Genomic DNA, 22,660 nt, shown 5'->3' on the forward strand with positions numbered 1-22,660 from the left:
TGGCGGCAGCAGGGAGACTGCAGACCCCAGTTCAGACCCAGGCGCCGCTTCCCCCACCACCTCCAGTAGCCGCCGCGTCGGCCTCACCGAAGACACCAGGAAAGGAACGGTGGAGGGGGTAACGGCTAGTACATATAGGGCGCCGAGAGGAACAGCACAGCATTCGTCAGGAACCACCTGACGATGGCAGCGTGTACGTCTGCCGAAATACTGTGGAGAAACTACGACGCTACCCCGTCGGATACCCGAGGTTCAAATTAGACAAAATCGACCTTATTGAAGCAGTAAACAGCTAAAAGCCATCAGTTCACTCAGTCAGCATAATCACACTGACATAGACAATGACTAGCAGAAGGTCGAAGTACTAAATTCCTTAGTAGTATGCTTCCGTGTGTTAGCCTCTGTTGTTTCCATTTTATGCACAATTAGCTGCAGAGCCCGGCGTCGTCCAGGGCGTTTAATACCCGCCACACAAAGTAATGGTCACTGTGGCCTGTTGACGCTCAAACGGAATGCCAGCTGCCAGGGAAACGGCAGTCACCTTAAATCGAAGGGCATATTTCAATCACTGGGCGACAAGGAAATGCGACGAATGAATACGTCTTCATTTGTATGAAAAGATTGTTAGTTGGGCCACCTATTGTTACATTTTGCTGTAAGCATCTCGCTGTGGTTTTTGAGAATTCGGCTTCTGTTGTTTCACTTCAGTTTTCGCTGTTTCAAGTAGAGCTGTGTTTGAGCACGACTCGGACTGTTCGAAGAGTTTTCGTCACAGTTCGGGAAATCTCTATCTTTTGATCGGTACGCGACATAATTACTTTTGTTGTATTATGTCCACGATCTGGCATAGCGTTTGTGTGGCACAGTCTATTTTAACAGTAAAAATAACTGTGAAAAACTAACTAAAATATCTTCTAGGGTGTATGTAACGACAGCAACCAATCAATAAATAACAGTTTGCAACCATGTTTCTGTCAAATTGCTGAGCTTTCGCTCGTCTGACAGTTGATGGTACTGCATCCTAGACTGGTTCTGCCAGTGTAATTTATTCTCCCGATAGGAATAACAGTTTACCACGATACATTCTGTTTGTTAGGCATTTAATGTTTAATTAATTTTCATCCCTGCATTACAAGTTGATGATTTTTAATGCCTCGGAATGTGTTCTATCAAGCGATCTCTTTTCTGATCACGCTCTGCTACAAATTTCAGGGATGACACAGATTAAACCACTAGTCGGCAAGTGTCAAGTTTTTGGAATGTGTAGGATATCCGAAGGTGTTCAGAGCGTACGACGAGTAGCAGCAATGTTACAAACTTATACAGAATTCGCGTGAGTGGTTGGTGCATGTGGAAAACGAGAGTAAGAGCATTCTGTTTCGTTTCAGAGACATTCCCGGTGGTAATTTTATGGATAACATATTTCCGATGCTGGTACAAATAATAACTAATTTATGGGTTCACTTACATTAATTGAGTACACCGTGAAAGCAAAAGAAAAACATATTCTACGCTGCTCTGCAAAACTAATGGACACGACAGATATAGGAACATAACATATTACCTACCAGGTGGAAATAAATGAAAGTCCGGTAGAAAGATGCCAGAGGTCTCCCAGTCGTGCCGAGAAAATCGGACGTCACATGGTGTGAGGTCAACGTAATTAGAGCGCTAAATGGGGCAGGACGCACAGCACAAGTAAGTTGAAGGAACAGAAAAAGACAGTGTGTGTGTATATTAGCGGGTAGTTACGGCTCACTGTGGTGGTGTTCGCCATTAAAACACAGCTCGCGAACAATGTTTGGACGACTTCACACTAAGACGAACCATCTGATATCTGGAAGAAGGACAAGTTGTGACTAGGAGTTTGATGGTGCTCACAGAATTGTTTCGCATGACATTTGGCGAGGTTCTGCGCTACAAATAAAGGTAAAGTCCTAAATTGTTAATTTTTAATTATAAAACACGGAAAAGGACTTTTGGAATTTACAGCCTGACTGACGGTTCCTCCATTCGTTAAGACCAAATTTCTCAGTAACAGGTAGACGTATCATACTGAAATTAATGTCACATACTAAGGTTACGGCCCTTTGGTGTTGTAAAAAAGTTAAGCCTTCTAAGTCAACGCAGTCAGAACAACGGCCATTTATGTCACATATTTTAGTACTCACAAATTCACTCAGTAAAACCTGTATAGTACTTCCTGTTGACGTACGATCGTGAAACTTGGCAAGAAGAAAGGTTTCTTAATATAAGAAAGGGAAAAAATTAGAATACTGTTCGCAATTACGTCACACGACAAAAAATTAGTTTTGTCATTTGCATCCGACTTCAATTTTGACTTTAAAACGTTTATACATACTTACAATCCCTAAGACCGACATGTTGCGAGTATTACTGTCGACAACAGGCAAAAATCGTCGAGGTTCTCGCTTCCCGGAACAGAAGAACTGCCTACATACACACTCACGTTTTTACGGAATCCTTACTGTGCGGGTCCTGCTCGTACCTGGCCAGTTTATATCGATTACAACGGACTACTTCATCGATCAGCGTAGGCCAACGAGTTCTTGACACGAGAGGATATTCGGCGAATTTAGTGTCCTGTCCGTTCCTAGGTTTTAAATCCCACCTTTGGAGCGCGGTAGGGTGACGTATTTCAGCACGTCCACGTGCACTAACGACCGTACAGCAGTTCTCAACTGTCCTGGAGGAAGAATGGAACGCCATACCGTAAGAACTTACCAACCTCGTAGCCAGCATTGAAGCACAGTGCAGAGCATGCACTGCCGTCCGTGGTGTTCACACACATAACTAAGAACCTATTCCCGACACTTGTATACTATTGGCTATTAAAACTGCTACACCACGAAGATGACGTGCTACAGACGCGAAATTTAACCGACAGGAAGAAGATGCTGTGATATGCAAATTATTAGCTTTTCAGAGCATTCACACAAGGTTGGCGCCGGTGGAGACACCTACAACGTGCTGACATGAAGAAAATACCAAAGCGATTTCTCATACACAAACAGCAGTTCACCGGCGTTGCCTGGTGAAACGTTGTTGTGGTGCCTCGTGTAAGGAGGAGTAATGCGTTCCATCACGTTTCCGACTTTGTTGAAGGTCGGATTGTAGCCTATCGCGATTGCGGTTTATCGTATCGCAACATTGCTGCTCGCGTTGGTCGAGATCCAATGACTGTTAGCAGATTACGGAAACGGTGGGTTCAGGAGAGTAAAACGGAACGCCGTGCTGGATCCCAACGGCCTCGTATCACTAGCAGTCGAGATGATGGGCATCTTATCCGCATGGCTGTAAGGGATCGTGCAGCCACGTCTGGATCCCTGAGTCAACAGATGGGGAAGTTTGCAAGGCAAAAACCATCTGCACGAACAGTTCGACGACATTTGCAGCAGCATGGACTATCAGCTCGGAGACCATGGCTGCGGTTACCCTTGACGATGCATCACAGACAGGAGCGCCTGCGATGGTGTACTCAACGATGAACCTGGGTACACGAATGGCAAAACGTCATATATTCGGATGGATTCAGGATCAGTTTACAGCATCATGATGGTCGCATCCGTGTTTGGCGACATCGCGGTGAACGCACATTGGAAGCGTGAATTCGTCATCGCCATACTGGCGTATCACCCAGCGTGATGGTATGGGGGTGCCTTTGGTTACACGTCTCTGTCACCTCTTGTTCGCATTGACGGCACTTCGAAAAGTGGACCTTACATTTCAGATGTGTTACGGCCCGTGGTCTACCCTTCATTCGATCCCTGCGATACCCTGCATTTCAGCAGGATAATGCACGACCGCATGTTACAGGTCCTGTACGGGCCTTTCTGGATACAGAAAATGTTCTACTGCTTCCCTGGCCAACACATTCTCCAGATCTCTCACCAATTGAAAATGTCTGGTCAATGGTGGCCGAGCAACTGGCTCGTCACAATACGCCAGTCACTACTCTTGATGAACTGTGGTATCGTGTTGAAGATGCATGGGCAGCTGTACCTGTACATGCCATCCAAGCTCTGTTTGACTCAATGCCCAGGCGTATCAAGGCCATTATTACGGCCAGAGGTGGTTGTTCTGGGTACTGATTTCTCTGGATCTATGCACCCAAGTCGCATGAAAATGTAATCACATGTCAGTTCTAGTACAATATATTTGTCCAATGAACACCCGTTTATCATCTGCATTTCATCCTGGTGTAGCAGTTCTAATGGCCAGTAGTGTAAAATCCAGAGGACCATCATGAAAAGTGATGTGCGTTGCAATATTTGTCTCCGAATAAAAATGTCATTCCTTTTCGTCTCATGCGTATTTCTTTCAATTACCTTCTGTAATATACTGTAGCAGTTCTTTCTATGTGTTGTCCAAGTTTCACGTAGCTACGAGATTTGAGAGAAAAGTAATGAGAGTGATTTTATCTACCAGAGTCTTTGTGCTTTTTAAACAACAATATTGTTCCCCTGAAAATAATTCCTTCGGATGCTATACACTGGTGGAGTGGTTGTTACCATTACCGGTAGCAGCACTGAAAGGCTCCAGATGGTAGGGCCTTCAACATGTCTGTCGTATTCTTTTGAATGTTCTCCAGATTGCCAAAACAACGTCCGTTAAAAATAGATTCCAATTTCGGAACAAGAAAAAAGGCACAAAATCGCAGATCAGGTGAACAAAGGGGATGTGGAACAACAGGGGTGTCATTGAGGTAAAAATTCCGCGATGGAAGTGGCCGTCTAACATGGGGCGTTGTCACGATGCAGCACCCACCTGTCTGCAATATCCGGTCTTCCTCGACTCACCCTTTTAGGAGTGTTTCAAGTGCGTTTATGTAAAACACTTGGTTGACAGCTTGTCCTCGAGGAAGAGAACGCCCACTTTCGACGTTATCGTCGGATTTTGAAGTTCTCGCTGAGCGAGGTTCATGTTCAACGCTATCTCGGCATTCCAAAAATGATTTGTGCCAGCAAATAATCAGGTTAAGGTATCTTCCCCCATAGGCATGATTCAAATTTTCAAAGGCTTCACTCGCGGACTCCCGAAGTTTAACACAAAACTTGATAACATAGCGTTGCTCTAAAGACCGCTGTTCAATTTTGTAACACACAACAAAAACACCGTTTCGCTGACTGCTCTCTCAAAAATCGTTTGATGACTGTACGGAGCTGAAACTCGGCTGCGCAAGAAGAACAACACAGCGTTGCCAGGTAGTTCGCGGTGTTGTCAGTGCCACCCACCTCGTGCGTCACTTGGTAGTGACGCGTCATGTTGAAGTTACTTTCGTCCTTACTGGTATACTTGAAATGGATTTCGTGCCGTATTAGTGCGCAGCGCCGCTAGATGAGGAGCGGTAGGTACACTACGCCCACTGCTCGACAGCTGTTCTCGGGCGAGCGACTCCTTGCCAGAGTGGTGAGCGGCGTCTGATAGACAGAACCGCGTATCGGTGAAGTGCGCCGAGAGCGACCGACACTCTTCCTAATTATGTTAATGAGGCGCGGCGTCGGGCGGCGGCGACGGCTGTATCATTAGCGGCCCGCTAATGAGGTGGATTATCTCGCACACAAAGCCGTGAGCCGGCGGGCTCTCCACGCCTACCTCGCGCCGCCTACTCGCGTATGCCCGGCCCGTTCCCCTCTGTGTGCGCCACAGACGGAAATCACGGCCCGCTACCTGACTAATGAATGTCACTGACCGCAGCGACTAACAGCGTCAGACACCGATTCAAAAAGTACCTGCCAGGCTTACGCAACGGCTGATGGCACACTGTTCCAAGAGGATTTCGTGGAGCAGCGTTCAGAGATCTGCGCTCCGCGCTCTCGTATCGGCATTGGATTGCTGAAATCGGGTAGCAAACCAATTGCGGTTACGTTCGTAAGGCTATCTGTAACCCTCGGGAATGTGCATTTATTGTAAGTGCATGGACAAGAGAGACAACTTCTTGTACAGGGCGATTCAAAAGTAGCTTTGCACAATTCGTGGGTGCAATGTACGCATCAAAACAAGCATAAAATGCTAAAGCCTGTTGTCTGAAATTGCTTGATTTCCGGTTTATGCAGTAAAGTAGGCATCATAGCTGCAAAACAAACAACACAAAATTAATTCTTTTCCAGAAAACAATGGCACGAAGGGACTCGAAATTCGACAACTACGCAGAGTGCATTCATCCCAGAACATGTTCAAAATGATGTCCATGTAGACGAAGACAATGACTTACTCAAAGTCTTACAGCTCTCGGAGTATTAGTGGCTCCGTTCATTCCATTCCGCATAGCTTCACAGCCATTATCAGTTCGCTGCTATGGTTGTGCTACACTGTCTCAGTTGCAACACCATACACGAGCTCCTTAACATGGAGTCAAATGTGTAAATCCAGGCGATTAAGATACGGGTCCTGTGCGATCTTGGGCCGGCTGGGGTGGCCGAACTGTTCTAGGCGCTTCAGTCCGGAACCGCGCGTCTGCTACGGTCGCAGGTTCGAATCCTGCCTCGGGCATGGATGTGTGTGATGTGATTAGGTTAGATAGGTTTAAGTAGTTCTAAGTTCTAGGGAACTGAAGACCTCAGATGTTAAGTCCCATAGTGCTCAGAGCCATTTGAACCTGTACGACCTGTCCACTTATCGGGATAAGCAACATTTGAGATAATCTCTTACTTCCCGACTGAAACGTTCAGGGGCACCGTCGTCCATATGCCATAACTTGGTTCGGGTAGTGAATAGCACATCATGAAGCAGTCCACCCAATTCATGTTCCAACTACTGTCCAACTGCCCGTCGGGTGCTGTAGAATAACTGATTGCCCGCTATACCCCACCAAGTGTTCACTGCAGAACGATGTTGTCATCACTGTAGTGTAGTTAGACGAGGATTCCCATACGTTCAAAGGGCTCTGAGCACTATGCGACTTAACTTCTGAGGTCATCAGTCGCCTAGAACTTAGAACTAATTAAACCTAACTAACCTAAGGACATCACACACATCCATGCCCGAGGTAGGATTCGAACGTGCGACCGGAGCGGTCGCTCGGCTCCAGACTGTAGCGCCTAGAACCGCATGGCCACTCCGGCCGGCCCCATACGTTCACACGTGCAGAACGTTATGAGCATTTACAATACCTGCACGGATAAAAAGATTGTCATTTCTAAACATTACCCGACGACCGTCCGCCCCCGGTAGCTGAATGGTCAGCGTGACGGAATGTCAATTCTCATGGCCCGGGTTCGATTCCCAGCTCAGGGACTGGGTGTTGTGTTGTCCTAATCATCATCATTTCATCCCCATCGACACGCAAGTCACCGAAGTGGTGTCAAATCGAAAGACTAGCACGCGGCGAACGGTATACCGAATGGAGGGCCCTAGTCAGACGATATTTATTTTACCCGACGACCGAACATTAGATCGGCAGCATGGGTGCTCGAATAAACACTGACAGAAATCCTAACGTCTAGGGTAGTCTCCAGGTGTTAGCTCCTATATCTCCTTCAGGTGAAATGGGTGAATTTGTGGTCTCTGAAGCAGACGCCATACGGTTGACTGAGGATCCCCTTACAGTGGCATTTATACGGCGGGTATTTGTGGTCGGCTCTTCATCTAATATATCCAGGATGATAGTAACACCCACTCCCTCCATTTGAGGCCAAACTACGACGGTGGTTTGAAAAGTTCTCGGAACGGAATAGGAAAAAAGTACTTACATCACTGAAACCATTTCTATTTTCCAATGTAGTCTCCTTGTAGATTAATGCACTTGGTCCAACGATGTTCCAGTGCCTTGATCCCATCTCGAAAACGAGTTTCCTCCGGGCCTACAAAATAGTTGTCAACTACGGCTATCAATTCTTCGCTTGAAGTGCATCTTAGACCACCAGAAAGATTTTCAGTTTTGCGAAGAGATGGAAGTCTGACGGAGCCATATCAGGTGAGTAAGGCGGGTGTTGCAATAATTCATACTTTAGTATTTGTAATTTTGCCATGGCGACGGCACATGTGTGCGGGCGCGGGAAGAGTCGCGGCACCCATCTCGCAGATAATTTTTTCATTTCTAATTCTTCAGTTAAAATGTGATATCCCCTTTCAGGTGACGTATGGCAAGCGTGAGCAATTTCATGCACTTTCAATCGGCGATCCTCCATCAAGATTTTGTGCACTTTTGCAATATCTGGAGTAGTCACACATCTTAGCTGATCATAGCGTGGATCAACATCTAAACTCTACCGACCAAATTTAAATTCATTTGTCCACTTGGCACAACAGTTCAATATGAAAGTGCAGAGCCCCCCCTCCCCGCTCAGTGTATTCTGGAAATCAGCACGAATGTCCTTAGCTTCCATACCTTTCCCTACGAAATACCTGATCACTGCACGAATCTCGATTCCTTCCATCTTCGCAAAGCACTGCGCGGGAACAATAACAGAGCCACGTCACCGCCACAGCGCTCTTCCAAGAACACTGACGTGGCACGTGTTTACAGGCAACCCCCAATGAATAATACGTGACCAACTCGTTGCGCTAGCGCTGACCTCTTGTGGTGATTCCGAGAACTTTTCAAACCCCCCTCTTAACTTAGGTGCACCAAGAACGGCGTATTCCCGTAAAGGACTGCCCACAGCTGTGAAAGCCTGATGGTTTAGTACTCTTCTGTTTGGAAACATTTTCATATACCGTCATCTTGTTGCTCGCGCTTTGGTTTCTTGTGCGCCATAAAGGAGGTGCCCACCCGCTTATTTACTGTTTGAGTACGCCATGATAGCGTACACAATGACTGCAATCAATGAATCGCCGATAGACTGAATGTACGTCTTACGTCTGGCGCCATCGTACTGCAAGAGCGCCATAGAACACAACGGAACACACCGAAGTAAAGAAGAAAAAAAAAGGCATTTCATGGCAGAATCAATAGAGCACTGTAGAGGGGTGAACAACTTCAGTCGATACGCAGATGAACACGACATGGCGAAAAGCCTGTACCGGCCCACAAATGAAATAAAGCGTCATAATAAAACAGCTTCAGGGAAAACTGAATTTAACATTTAGGTCCCACTTTCATGCTTACACTACACGCACGAAGCGTATACAGTAACTTGTTAATCATCCTGTATAACTGATTCGGTGATTTCGGAAATCAGGCTATAATACTGACAGGATGTGCCAAAACTTATTTTCTCTTTAACGATAGTGGCAGAAGTGGCCAAAATGAGAACAGCAAGAAGCTTAACATCAAAACTGCTGATCATGCAGAAGACGAAGTTAAGGAGTCCTGTTACCTTTGAAGCAAAATAAACCATGACTGACGAAGCATGGGGGACATACAAGGCAGAATAGTACAGGCAACGGGGGCAATCCACTTCAAAGGAAGTCTACTGGTAATAAACATAGGCCTTAATAAGAGGAAGAAATTTCTGAGAATGTTAATTTCGAGCTCAGCATTGTACGGTAATGAATAATAATAGACAGTACAAAAACCGGAACAGAAGCATTTGAGATGCGTAGATTGAACAGCAGGGATGGCGGAGTACATACCTATCTTACGCCTTTTTTAATCCGAGCACTTAGTTCTCGATCTTCCAGCTTTATTGTTCCGTCTTGGTTCTTGCACATATTTTATGTTATCTGCCTTTCCCCATAGCTTACCCCTATTTTTCTCAGGATTTAGAATGTGTCGCTCCATTTGACAACGACGAACAATTTTTCCACGTCGACAAATCCTGTGAAAAGTCTTGATTTTTCTTCGTTCTGTTTTCCATTACCAACCGCAACATCAGAACGGCCTTTCTGGTGCCTTTACTATTGCTAAAGCCAAACTATAGTGCATCGAGAGAGGTTGCGCAGTGGTTAGCACACTGGACTCACATTCGGGAGGACGATGGTTCAAACCCGCGTCCGACCATCCTAATTTAGGTTTTCCGTGATTTCCCTAAATCTCTTCAGGCAAATGCCGGGATGTTTCCTTTGAAAGGGCACGGCTGACTTCCTTTCCCATCAGTTCGCAATCCTATGGGATCGATGACCTCGCTGTTTGGTCCCTCCCCCCTCCCCCACCCCCACCCCACCGCTCGCCCCCCCCCCCCCTTCCCACTCTCCACGAATCAACCAACCAGGCTGATAGTGCGATAATACTAAAAATTGTCGGCTCTTCCAATCCTGGGAATTATGTCAGTTATTAGACAATTTCAGCCAGCATCTCCTTCGCTGCCCCAACGCCTCTGTACTGCTGCTGGGATATATCCAGTACTTACCTATCTGACAACCTAAGATATGTCCCTGCTGTCATGATGAAACGTTGACGGAGAAGGAGAAAAATGATGAGGACTGGGATGTGAATGAGGATGAGGGTGAAGATGGAAGATAATAATAATGACTATGGAAAACAGAAGGATTAGGGTAAAAGGAGAGAGAGAAGGAGAAGTAAAGGATGGAGAAGTAAAGGAGGGAAATAATATGCAGTCTAAAGAAGCCTTGAAAATCCGTAAATATGTTAGACAATTGTCAGTACTCTTCCTCAAACCGTTTCAGACGTTTCCTTCCCATAGTTCTCTGTCTTCGTTACTCCTCCTTATTTGATACTCTCATCAATTATGTAACATCACACTACAGTGATTACACAGGCACACATTTTCAACATCTCCCCAATGAAGTACATCAACGCCTATATGCAGCTAAGGTGTCCATTTAATTATCATTTCATTTCTAGCAAAGCTGCATGGTCATCAACGGTAACTGTTCTTTCTGGAACAGATACTACCGCCATATATAGTCTAAATATGGCTTCCCGGCCATTGACCTTCTTGTGCGAACGCACACGCTATGCCGGAACTCGTACGGGACTTGGTGCATTAATCTGTCACGAGTAATGAGTATGATGGGCAAACATCTATTAGGCGCACTACGAATGTAGTGGTGTGGACATGTTGGGAATGTGGGTCTCATGGGGAGCGTGCAAGGGATAAGTCCCTGCAGGCGCACTATCTTCTGTGCCCTCGGTGGCTCAGATGGATAGAGCGTCTGCCATGTGAGCAGGAGGTCCCGGTCGGGGCACACATTTTCAACATGTCCCCAATGAAGTACATCAACGCCTGTTTGCAGCTAGGGTGTCCATTTAATTATCATTTCATTTCTAGCATATATAGTCACATTACAGTATTACTTATCTTTGTATCTCTGGGAAAACTATTTACGGGTATTTCACTTAGGAGGTCAACTGCCAATTTAATGATAGGAAAGAAGGACTCGCAAAACAACGCAGTTCCCCAGTGGGAATAGGATGAAATTGAAGACGGACAGGTTCTCTCAAGGATCCTTAAATGAGAGCAGTTGGGCATAAAATAACGCTACACAGAGTTTACTTTTTACGCGCGGTGCAAAGAGCTTGTAAAATATTTAACTCCCACTTAGGCCGAGAATTGCCCGCAGCGTTAAAGAAAGTGGCGGAGTCGTAAGGACCGGCGCGGCAGTATACTGGCCCCTGAACACGCGGGACAGGCCGTTAAATTAATCCCATTAGGTGGGAGGCGGCCTCAATGAAAGGGCGGTCCGGCTCATAACGCGTGGGTAATCGCGCCGCTGTCAATTACCCGGCGCCGGTATCGACCTATCAGCTGGCCACGGCGCGCTGTGGACGCCGTCGACCCCGCGTAAGTACTGACATTGCAGCGGTCGCCTTCCCGCAGCTGCGACAGCCTCGGCAATTCTTCTCACCGGAGGGAATGCCCTAAATACCTCCACCATAGGTGTACGTATTTTACTTTTAACCTAGCCGTGCTTGCCTGTTGGCCAGGCAGGGAAGCAGCCGCACGTTAGCGGCAGAACGGGCAGGCTGCTTTAGTCCTATCTAGGGCAAGCTGTGCCAAAATCAAGCAGGCTAAATGAATCATGAAACTTTCTGGCCCATTGAAACTGTGTGAGTTAGCAGGAGAGGTTCTGTGAAGTCTGGAAGGTTGGAGACGAGATACTGGCGGAAGTAAAGTTGTGAGGACGGGGCATGAGTCGTGCTTGGGTAGCTCAGATGGTAGAGCACTTGCCCGCGAAAGGCAAAGGTCCCGAGTTCGAGTCTCGGTCCGGCACACAGTCTTAATCTGCCAAGAAGTTTCATATCGGCATACACTCTGCTGCAGAGTGAAAATCTCATTCATAAATGAATTTTGCTTGTCTGCCTGTCTTCCCGCTGTTATACGCTACGAAGCATTTTATTCTGTACGCTTTCACTGTAGCCTTATGAGTAGTGTTCGAAAGTTGATGAAAACTCATTTTTGCTACCCATTATCACAAGTCGAAAACAATGGTTCAAATTGCTCTGAGCACTATGGGACTTAACAGCTGAGGTCATCAGTCCCCTAGAACTTAGAACTACTTAAACCTAACTAGCCCAAGGACATCACACACATCCATGCCCGAGGCAGGATTCGAACCTGCAACCGTAGCGGTCGCGCGGTTCTAGGCATTTGGTTCCAGACTGAAATGCCTAGAACCGCTCGACCATCACAAGTCGAGACTCAACGAAATATATATTCGTTTTGAGTCATTGCAGGTCAGAAAATAATGGATATTATTTGCTCTTATTTTCCTTTTCGGCGTATTTCGGGCTTACTCATTTATTTCGATACGAACGGTTTTCTCTGCAACTCCATCCTCTCTCGACTAGTCCTGTCTAATCCTAATTCGAACCGTCTTCAGGTCACCTTAATTCACGTTTTCTGTATTAACCATCTTTGAAAGTCGAGATCTTTTGCACCCAACAACCTGAAGACGTTTGTTATACTGTAACGCCACCTAAAGTAATATTTTGGAACCTTGGCTGTGTTCCAGCCAAACATGACCCCAGTTATATCAATTTAATATCTTTATCCAGAATGGGGATTGCGTGTTTGCTAAATTTATTTATAGGGCAAAAATAGTTCATTTTAAATATCTCAAATGCATTTTAGCAGGCACAAATTTGTTTTTCAGACTATATTAATCGAAAAAGTAAATGCCTGAAAGAAGATGCTTTACTTTCATACTGAACTTATTTCACACTACGTTGCGTACAACAAGAATGTGCATTTAGTATGCACTGAACCATATATTTTTTCCTGTTTTGGTCACTGTTTGCCCAAAATTTATAAAGTCTATAAACTTCTAAATGTCCTCAAGTTCTTTGCACACATTTCCACTCAAATGTCAACTACAAGTCTCTGCCCTCTTTAAAAATATTTATGGAATTAGGAAACTGCTAGTCAAATTTAAAAATGTGTCGCAATGTACTCGAGGTTCCCAGATGAATGTTAATTAACTTCTTCTACAATATGCTTTGCTGGACACATATCGATTTATTTGAAGATCCTCGTAAACACACAACCTTCTCCCTGCTGGACTTGGGCTGATTTTGGTGACTGGCATGTATACACCAACTCTTAATTTTTTCTCAGTCTCCTGTAAGTTTGATTTGTTCATTTTACTACTCCCACCATTACGATGAATGAGCTGCACAAACATATACTTGGCTAGTCACGTTGTACTGAGGGCGCAACCTGTTGTCAGGTGTATGAGGTTGAATGGGTCACTTGAAGCTTGACAGGCTTGCGGAAGCCCACTGTGCTTTATTACACATGTACTCCTGAGTCACCATTGTGGCAGTTTTAGTTGCTTTAATGGTTACAGCGGAGATACGGGCAGCACCAGGCCTTCTCAGTCGGCTGAGTTGTTGAGAGTCACACCCGTGCACAACTTGCCAACTCATGGGAACACCTTGATTTCCTCTTTATTCGCTGAATTACAACACAAGCTGCGTCCTAGCCGGGGTCGCTAACATGTGCCTATTGGCTGGCGCTCGAATCGCAGGTGGCCGATTCGAATACTGGTGGTGGAAGAACCGTCAATATTTGTGTGTCACCTACATACATACTTCGCGGTCAACATACGGTGCATGGCGAATGGTATCTTTCACTACTATCTTTTCCTCCTCAGCTCGCAAATGAAGCGAAGGAAAACCGACTACAATTATGTGCATCCGTGCAAGCCCCGATTTGTCTTGCCTTCGCGGTCCTTACGCAAGATGTACTAGGCCGTGCTGAAAAGTAATTCTCAATATCGTTTGATATAATGCACACTACTGGGTCGACTTTCCCGCTTGCTGATGCGAATTACAACCCTCTGATGCTAGACGGCTCCGAGTTGCATCCTGTAACTACCTGCCGCTGTGTGTCGTAACAATGTTGGATAGCGCGCTGTAATGGAGTAAAGTAAGACCGCGAGTTCGACCACACACGGAGAATCCCCTCCTTCAGCATAACAATGCCAGCCCACATGGGAGCGATGTGACATCTGCAACTATCCGACGTCCTGGATTCACTGTTTTCGATCATCTTCCGTACATTCGAGACTTGGATATATCCGATTTTCAGCCGGCCGAAGTGGCCGTGCGGTCAAAGGCGCTGCAGTCTGGAACCGCAAGACCGCTACGGTCGCAGGTTCGAATCCTGCCTCGGGCATGGATGTTTGTGATGTCCTTAGGTTAGTTCGGTTTAACTAGTTCTAAGTTCTAGGGGACTAATGACTTCAGCAGTTGAGTCCCATAGTGCTCAGAGCCATTTGAACCATTATCCGATTTTCATCTCTTTCCAAACTTACAGAATACCATCGAGAACTTCACGTTGATAGTGATGAAGCGATGCTAGCAGAGGTGAGATTCTGGCTCCGTCAGCTAAGTAACGGTATTGAGAAAATAGTCTCCGTTGGAGAAATGTGTTCCTCGCCAGGGTCACTATGCTGAATAACGAATATGTAGACATCAAGAATAAAGATGTAGAATGTCAATAAAGTTAGTTTTATTTACTGAGCTTTAAGGGTATTCACACGAAAAATTCGGAGGCATTAGTTTTCAGTACTTCCAAGTACAATGATGGCAGAAGAATATATCTGTAGTTTGTCGCAAATATCGCTTATCTGAAGTGTCTGAAAAGTGTTTCGCCACAAAAAAAAAAAAAAAAAAAAAAAAAAAAAAAAAAATCTTTGCTCTAGGGATCCCCATTGAGTTCTCAGAGCACTTCCGTTATTTTATAGTGCTGATCGAATTTAGCGGTAACTTTGAATTGCTTCGATGTCTTCTTTTAATCTGACCTATTAGAGATTACAGATACTCGAGGAGTGTTCAAGAATGCGTCTATCAAGTATTTTGCACGCAGTCTCATTTTTAGATCAGTTGCACTTTCCTAGAAGTCTCACAATAAAACTATGTCTACAGTTCACCTTCTCTGCAATCTACCTTACGTACTTCTTCCACTTAATGTCACTTTGTAACGATGAGCCTAGATATTTAGTGGACGTGACTGTATTAAACAGCACTCCACTAACACTGTATTCGAGCATTATACGATTGGTTTCCCTACTCTTCTGCATTAATTTGCATTATTCCCACATTTAGAGCAAACTTCCATTCATCTCATCCTGTATCTTTCTTCCCCGTGCACTACAGCGTTATCAGCACACATAGGTTGCTGCTTAACCTTTCCGTCAGGTCACTTATGTGCATAGGTAACAACAGAGGTGCTTCTACATATCCCTGTGGCGCTCCCCACGATACCACTGTCTGCGATGGACATTCACCGTAGCGCACAGATCACTGTGGTCTATTATTTAACAAGACATGAGACCACTCACATGTCTGAGAATGTATTGCGTATGCTCGAACCTCCGTTAACAATCTGCAGTGTGGCACTGTATCAGACGCTTTCTTGAAATCTAAGAATATGGAGTCTCCTGTTGCCCTTCATCCATGGGTCGTAGGCAATCGCGTGGGAACAGAACAAGCAAGGCGAGACGAGGAAAGATGGTAGCGTGATGCTCCTGATACGCAGACGTTGCACAATCGTGATTCTATTGTGGTCCTCATTTCGAACACTGGTTTGATGCAGCTCCCCTCGCTTGCGTATCCTATGCAAACCACTCCATGTCTGCATAACTACAACAACCCATATCCATTTCAATCCGCTGCCTTGATCTCCCGCTACAGTTTTTACTCCCACGTCACCGTACTTCACTAATTTCCATTTAAGGTAATTTCTTTTTTCAAATTCTCTTCTCCATACGCCACACTGAGGGATTTAAAACAGCACGTTGTGATCTGTAGAACAGCAGATATGCTTTTCTCCACGACGATACCCTCCGCTCGGATACGCGAGTAGGGAACTATTACACCACAAAAATGGTTTACTAAGAGTCTGCTATTATCATCAAATCATATGGTGGAGTTCCATGTCCACGCGACATTTAATCGCTGTAGTTTCCTCATGCTTTCAGCCGTTTGCAATGCCAACGTAATCAAGTCCATACTGGGTAGCGTGATAAGTTTAGATTAGGCTATCATACAGACTTCTCCTACTCGAGCTATTGAAAAGACTACCGCCGGCTTTCAGCAATCAGACGTCAGTCTTGTCTCTCTATAGATATCTCTCCTACGTGCTTGTCAACATTCGTTCATCCCGCGCACCATTCCGCACTGGCATAGGAATGGTAGGAAACGACTTTGCTACTTGAAGTAACCTTTGCGACACAACCAAAGATGGTTTTCAGTGTGTACATAGACGCAGATATCGATTCAAACTACGATTGCTTAAGTAATACACTGTTTGAAGAATTTTTGAGAGGTGCCTACATAACGGATATTAGTATTTTCTCTGACGCAGGCCAGCCTCTGGAGAAGGTCCATCTTTTCTTAGTGGTGGGGGGAGGGGGGGGGGCGGGTGGCAGTGTACTGAATTAAACGTCAAACCCCTCCAAAGTGCCACATAAGTCTGGCCACGCGTCCCTGTTGGCTGTGATCCGCCCGTTGGATGATGACACTAAGCGTGGTACTCTTTACGCTGATCGACAGTACTACGTTCCATCTTCTGCCTTCTCTCATCATAATTCAGACACCACACTATAAACACAAACCTTTAAGTCTCCTACACATAAAAGACTAACACCATTTCTCATACACGACGTGGAAAGGACCCTTTGTGCACGCAGGAAATAAATCTTTTCAAACTAGGTGGCTAAGCCTATTCCTCTTAACTGCTTATATTTTATAACATTCAGGTTCCCACCAAAACGACGGTCTCTCTATCCCTTGAAAACGTCTACACAATCGTCTGTGATGTTATTGGAAAGTAAATACCTCATTCTATGCGCTGTTCATGTGCGAATGACCTACAGACGTTTAGTACAGGTATCATCTTTGGGCTGCCTCCAGCAACCTGCTTTATGTGTGGCTAGTAACTTGCCGGACCTCAATAAATTTTAACGTCGGTGCATGCTGTGTGTGAGTAAATATCACCAAGTTACTTTCGTAAACTATTTTTGGAGATATTTTACTTTATAGTAAATTTAATGGAAGCTGCCTGCTACATTTATAGAATCTGTACGTATTAAAATGAAAGCATCGTCGTAGAGGAATTGGGAAATGGTAAAACCTGGAGCATCTGCACATGTCAGCTTGAAACGTGTGTTTTCTTCTTGATTCTTTGTGTCTTCCATTCGGGTATCTGTATGCTAACTTTTTTTCCCATTTCACTGAAACTGAAATTGAAGTGGAATATCGTCAATGTTCGTCAGAGTTTTAGTTCGTACACCATTCATTACAGTACTCCATGAACTAACTTACTTTTCAAATATCACTTGTGGTATTTAACACCGTAAGTACCTAAGATCCAGATTACACGTTCAGAAAAACTGCCAGATGAAAATCACATAAAATGTAGTCAGGAACCAATAGAGCAAGTAATATACTTTTCCTCTTTATACTGTGTCAGAATATTTGGTACTATTCTCATATGGATTGATAACATGTCACAACACTATTCTACTCTACTCGAGATTGAATCGTGCCAGTCACTCATACAACTCCGTACTGATTCGGGACAGTTTTTTTGACGCTGTAGCCTCTCCTTTTCATAAGGTCACTTGTAGATGCTTTCCCTGCAATCCCTTTTGGCGGAGAACGAGCGAGGGTGGCGGCAAACATCCGTTAATTTTTACGGTTAACTCCGGATTTCTGGTTAGTTCGTTCTTTCTCGATGAACGCGATCTTGATCCGGATATTACCGTGTTGTTTGATTTGGAGGGAACCAAACAGCGAGACCACCGGTCCCACCGGATAAGGGAAGCATGGGAAAGGAAATCGGCCGTACCTTTTCAAAGGAACCATCCACGCGTTCACCTGAAGCAATTTAGAGAAATTGGAAAACCTAAATCAAGAGGGCAGGATGCGGGTTGTACTGTCGTCCTCCCGAGTGCGAGTCCAATGTGCTAGATATTACCGACACCATGCAGTAAGGAAGGGATAAATAGAGATGAGTGTTTAGTCCGCCAGAGGTGGTGCCGAGGACTAAGTGAGCGCTTAGTAGAAAGCAGGAAATATTTAAAGGACACCTAACCTGAAGGGCACGATAGCTGTACTTAAATTGGAATAGCGACTCCTAGAGAGTCCGTTAATGGGAACCAAGTCATCTCAGATAATCACAATAGAAAGACGTTGCTATAAGCTGTGCTGAGACTACGGATGATTCCGCCAGAGGACTGGACTGGCCTTGCGGCCTGTTCTGATGCCGGCTTATTGGTGGCGCTACGTGCGAGTATAGCAGAAGGTCTGTATTCAAACCGGCCGCGGATTGGCATGGCTGTCATATGGGTTACTGCCAACCTCCGGGTGTGTTCTGCTTGGTGTGGTATCGATACTGCACTACATCACATGAAGCATGCCTGGTTTGACTGTGTGCTGAATATTTACCTGAACTGAACGTATGTTTGTGCAGCTGAAGATTAAAATAGTTTTGTATGTTTGGCTAATGTGTAATTTCGCTCCATTTACTATTGTTTAATTTGAATGGAAGTAGTTCTATAAATTTCTTCTTTGTATGTTACTTACACTTTGGTTTCTTAGCGTATTTCTGTTAAAACTTCCGGACTGGAAGACTGTCGTGTACGAGCTTTCTGTAAGTAATGTAGTACATTTTTTCTCGGACTTTATCAGTTAAATATGCGAAATTTTTCAGGGGATATCATGGATTATTCTCGCTTCAGTCTCTATAGTTTCATGAGGTTCCGATATGTGACGTCGCTATACATAGCCATGAAAATGGTGTCTGTGAAGGATGTGCGATCCAAGCAGAGAGCTGTCATTCAGTTTCTATTGGAGGAAAACCAGAGGAGTGCAGTTGTTCATAGGAGCGTGCAGAACGCCTACGGAGACCTGGCAGTGAACAAAAGCACGTTGAGTCTTTGGGCGAGGCGTCTGTCATCAGAGTATCAATACCGTGCAAACCTGCCCGATCTCTAGTGTGACGCCGATCGCACACAGTTGCGTTCTGACGTTTGGACATTCTCATTCGAGGTGACAGAAGGATCACAATGAAGGATACACTGCGCGGGAAGCAGTACGTGGATTGGAGGGAAATTAATGACGCAGTAAGAGGTTGGCTCCGACGCCGACCAGTAGAGTGATAGCATGCGAGCATACAACGTCTCCCAGTAAGGTGGCATAAGGCCGTCGCATTGCACGGAGATTATTTTGAAAAAAGGGGTTTTGCCGCCAAAAGAATGGGAAATAATATTACTTAGTGAACGCCCCTCGTATAAAAATATTCCATAACGTTTCGTCTCCGACTGCGGGTAACTTCTTCGAAGATAAAACGACGACGGCTGATGGTCCACGACTTCGTAGAACTGGATAAAGGAGATCACAATCCACCAAGAATACCGAATGTATGACTATCTGTGGCTGTGTTACCGTTATCAATTAACAGTAATCAATCGTCGCATCTATATTTTATTTAATGTAAATCCATTTCCTTTAAAACAATTCAGAAATAAAAAATACGCCCTTCTTTGGGAGAGTCCGACCTTCAATGCCATGCTGGATATTCATTTCATTGTATCCCAGGGTGACAGCTTCATCGTTTCTAAGCTGGACTAGTTACACGCGTCTGGAAACGTCGCTTGCAACTGGGCCGCCACGCAGAGTAAAAAAAGAGCAGACAGCTTTGTGTGACTAACAGCTAAATCCTCTTCGATGCATCCTAACGTTGTAATAGATCACCAGCGCGGCAGAAAATTTGCATCGGAACTCAATAAATATGCAAATCTAAACTCCCTGGGGGAAATAATCACTACCGGTAGAGCATACGGTAGGTTTTCCAGCTCAGTGGTTAGCTTCCAGAGGGGGCAATAACCGATGACAACGAGTCTCACACATTCATTTGAAGAGAATTTGTGTTTCATTGCAGTTCAAGTACTTCGCCAGAGGTACGTTAATAACATGTGATGTAGAAATCGATAGTCGAATTACTCGTATCCACTGAGGAATTTTTAGTGAAACAGTGACGATCATAAATAATTTCACTGGTGAAATAACGTTGACTAATTGGAAAATTTATGGCAAACTGTTACTATCCAAAGATTGAAGATATAATAAAATTATCTTTCTATTCCATTTCGAAACGATATCATTCATGATGTGCTGTTGCCTTTTTGTGAAATTACTAAAATTCCTCGAGAAAAGTAGAATTTTCCTAAATGTGAGAAAGTACATCGACCTGGGAACAAATATTCTAGTCACATTTTAAAATGTTGCAGTCGGGAAAATCTAGTCAATACTGTATTTAATAGTCTGTGTTACGTTACTACTCATCTACACACCAATAAACAGGAAGTGAAATCAGTGTAAGAAGTATTACCAAAAACCAGCTACAAGTTAAAAATTGTTCAAACTGAAGCTAATGGCAACTAACAGATGTTTTCATTTTGAAGACAGGGGAAGCTCTTAAGACATCAAAGAAACTCCGTTCATTCGAGTATATCACGTTTTCACGGTAGAAGACATTCTGCCCTTTCAAGGTGTTCCGGCGTAACGAAAGCGCAGGCACGAAGATGAAGTAATATCCGGCGTTCCCCAAGGAAGTATTATAGGCCCTTTATTGTTCCTGATCTATATTAACGACATCGGAAACGATATGAGTAGCCGTCTTAGACTGTTTGCAGATGATGCTGTCATTTACCGTCTTGTAAAGTCATCAGATGATCAAAACGACTTCCAAAATGATTTAGGTAAGATATCTGTATGGTGCTAAATGTGGCAATTGACCCTGAATAAAGAGAAGTGTGAAGTTATTCACATGAGTACTAAAAGAAATAAGCTAAATTTCGATTACGCGATAAGTCACTCAAATGTGAGGGCTGTAAATTCAACTAAATGCTTTGGGATTACAATTACAAATAACCTAAATTGGAACGATCGCATAGATAATAATGTGGGTAGAGCAAACCAAAGACTGCGATTCATTGGCTGAACACTTAGAAGGAGCAACAGGTCAACCAAAGAGACTGCTTACACCACGCTTGTCCGCCCTATTCTGGGGTATTGCTATGCGGTGTGGGATCCGCATCAGGTGGGACTGACGGATGACGTCGGAACAGTACAAAGAAGGGTAACTCATTTTGTATTATCGCTAAAATGAGGGAGATAGTGTCACAGACATGATATGTGAATTGGAGTGGCAGTCATTATAACAAAGGCGAATTCCGTTGCGAGGGGATCTTCTCATGAAATTTCAATCACCAGTTTTCTCCTGCGATTGCGAAAACATTCTGTCGGCACCCACCCACACAGGGAGAAATGATCATCACGATAAAATAAGAGAAATCAGGGCTCGCTCAGAAAAATTGAAGTGCTCGTTTTTCCCGCATGCCGTTCGAAACTGGAACGGTATAGAAACAGCATGAAGGTGGTTCATTGAACACCCTGCCAGGCACTTTATTGTGAATAGCAGAGTAATCACGTAGATGTCGATCAAGAACGCAAGAAGAGACGTGGCAGTAAGACGACGTCAGCCAATAGTTAGCTCACTAGGACCGCAACCCCAACAGGAGCGACCCCCACAAGAAGAGAATATAAGCGCCGCCCCTGCCAGGCTCGGCCGGACAGTAGAAGACGGACACTAGGAGACCTGTAGTAGAAGAGAGGCCAAGAAGAGCAGTGATATTAGCGATAACAGTGACTTATGAGTGACTGTGAATAACTTGCATGGACATAGCGAATGACTTTGGTTATTTGCATGTCACCCATCGCTTACGACAACTCGTTGTGAATAGAAAGTTAAGTATTGTCAATCCACTTTATTGTAATAAATACTATTGACGTAATTTGCTTAAACTGTAGTATATCAATCCTAGAGAACAGAATCCTTTAGACACGCTATAAGTGACGAGTGGGCAGGACCTCGCACTGGCGACGAGCTATACGACGACCCCTCGCCTGATGGCCACAGAATTTTTTTCGTATTTTGCTGGCGCCTTAATTCTCTCTTGTCTTTACCTCGAAGAGGCGCTTCCTTGCTTTAACAGTTTCTTGTCGTTTTTGCTAATCAGTGTTTGCAGGTGGGCGCTGCAGACATTTTTTTTTCTTGCTTGCCTTGTCTGTTTGTAGCATTTGCCTCTTCCAACACGCCCACTCCACGTATCCAGCCCCCATCTCAGGCGCCATAGCCGCAAGCGCTAGATGCCACACAGCTAATGCAGATGTTACAGTTCCAGACCTATCAGATATCTATACTACTCAACACGGTGCAGCAGCTACTGGGCGCCCGACAGAACAAGCACCACTTACTACAGCTGCTATGGCAGTTTTCCGACC

General features: G+C 44.8%; 1 protein-coding gene across 3 annotated transcripts in view; it reads right to left on the reverse strand.

The window, feature by feature from the left end:
• Window positions 1–22,660, reverse strand: part of LOC124615503 (lachesin-like) — an 878,988-nt gene that overhangs the window by 236,581 nt on the left and 619,747 nt on the right. The window lies entirely within an intron of this gene.

The sequence above is a fragment of the Schistocerca americana genome, chromosome 5 (genome assembly GCF_021461395.2).
Source record: "Schistocerca americana isolate TAMUIC-IGC-003095 chromosome 5, iqSchAmer2.1, whole genome shotgun sequence".
In the NCBI taxonomy this organism is placed as follows: Eukaryota; Metazoa; Arthropoda; class Insecta; order Orthoptera; family Acrididae; genus Schistocerca; species Schistocerca americana.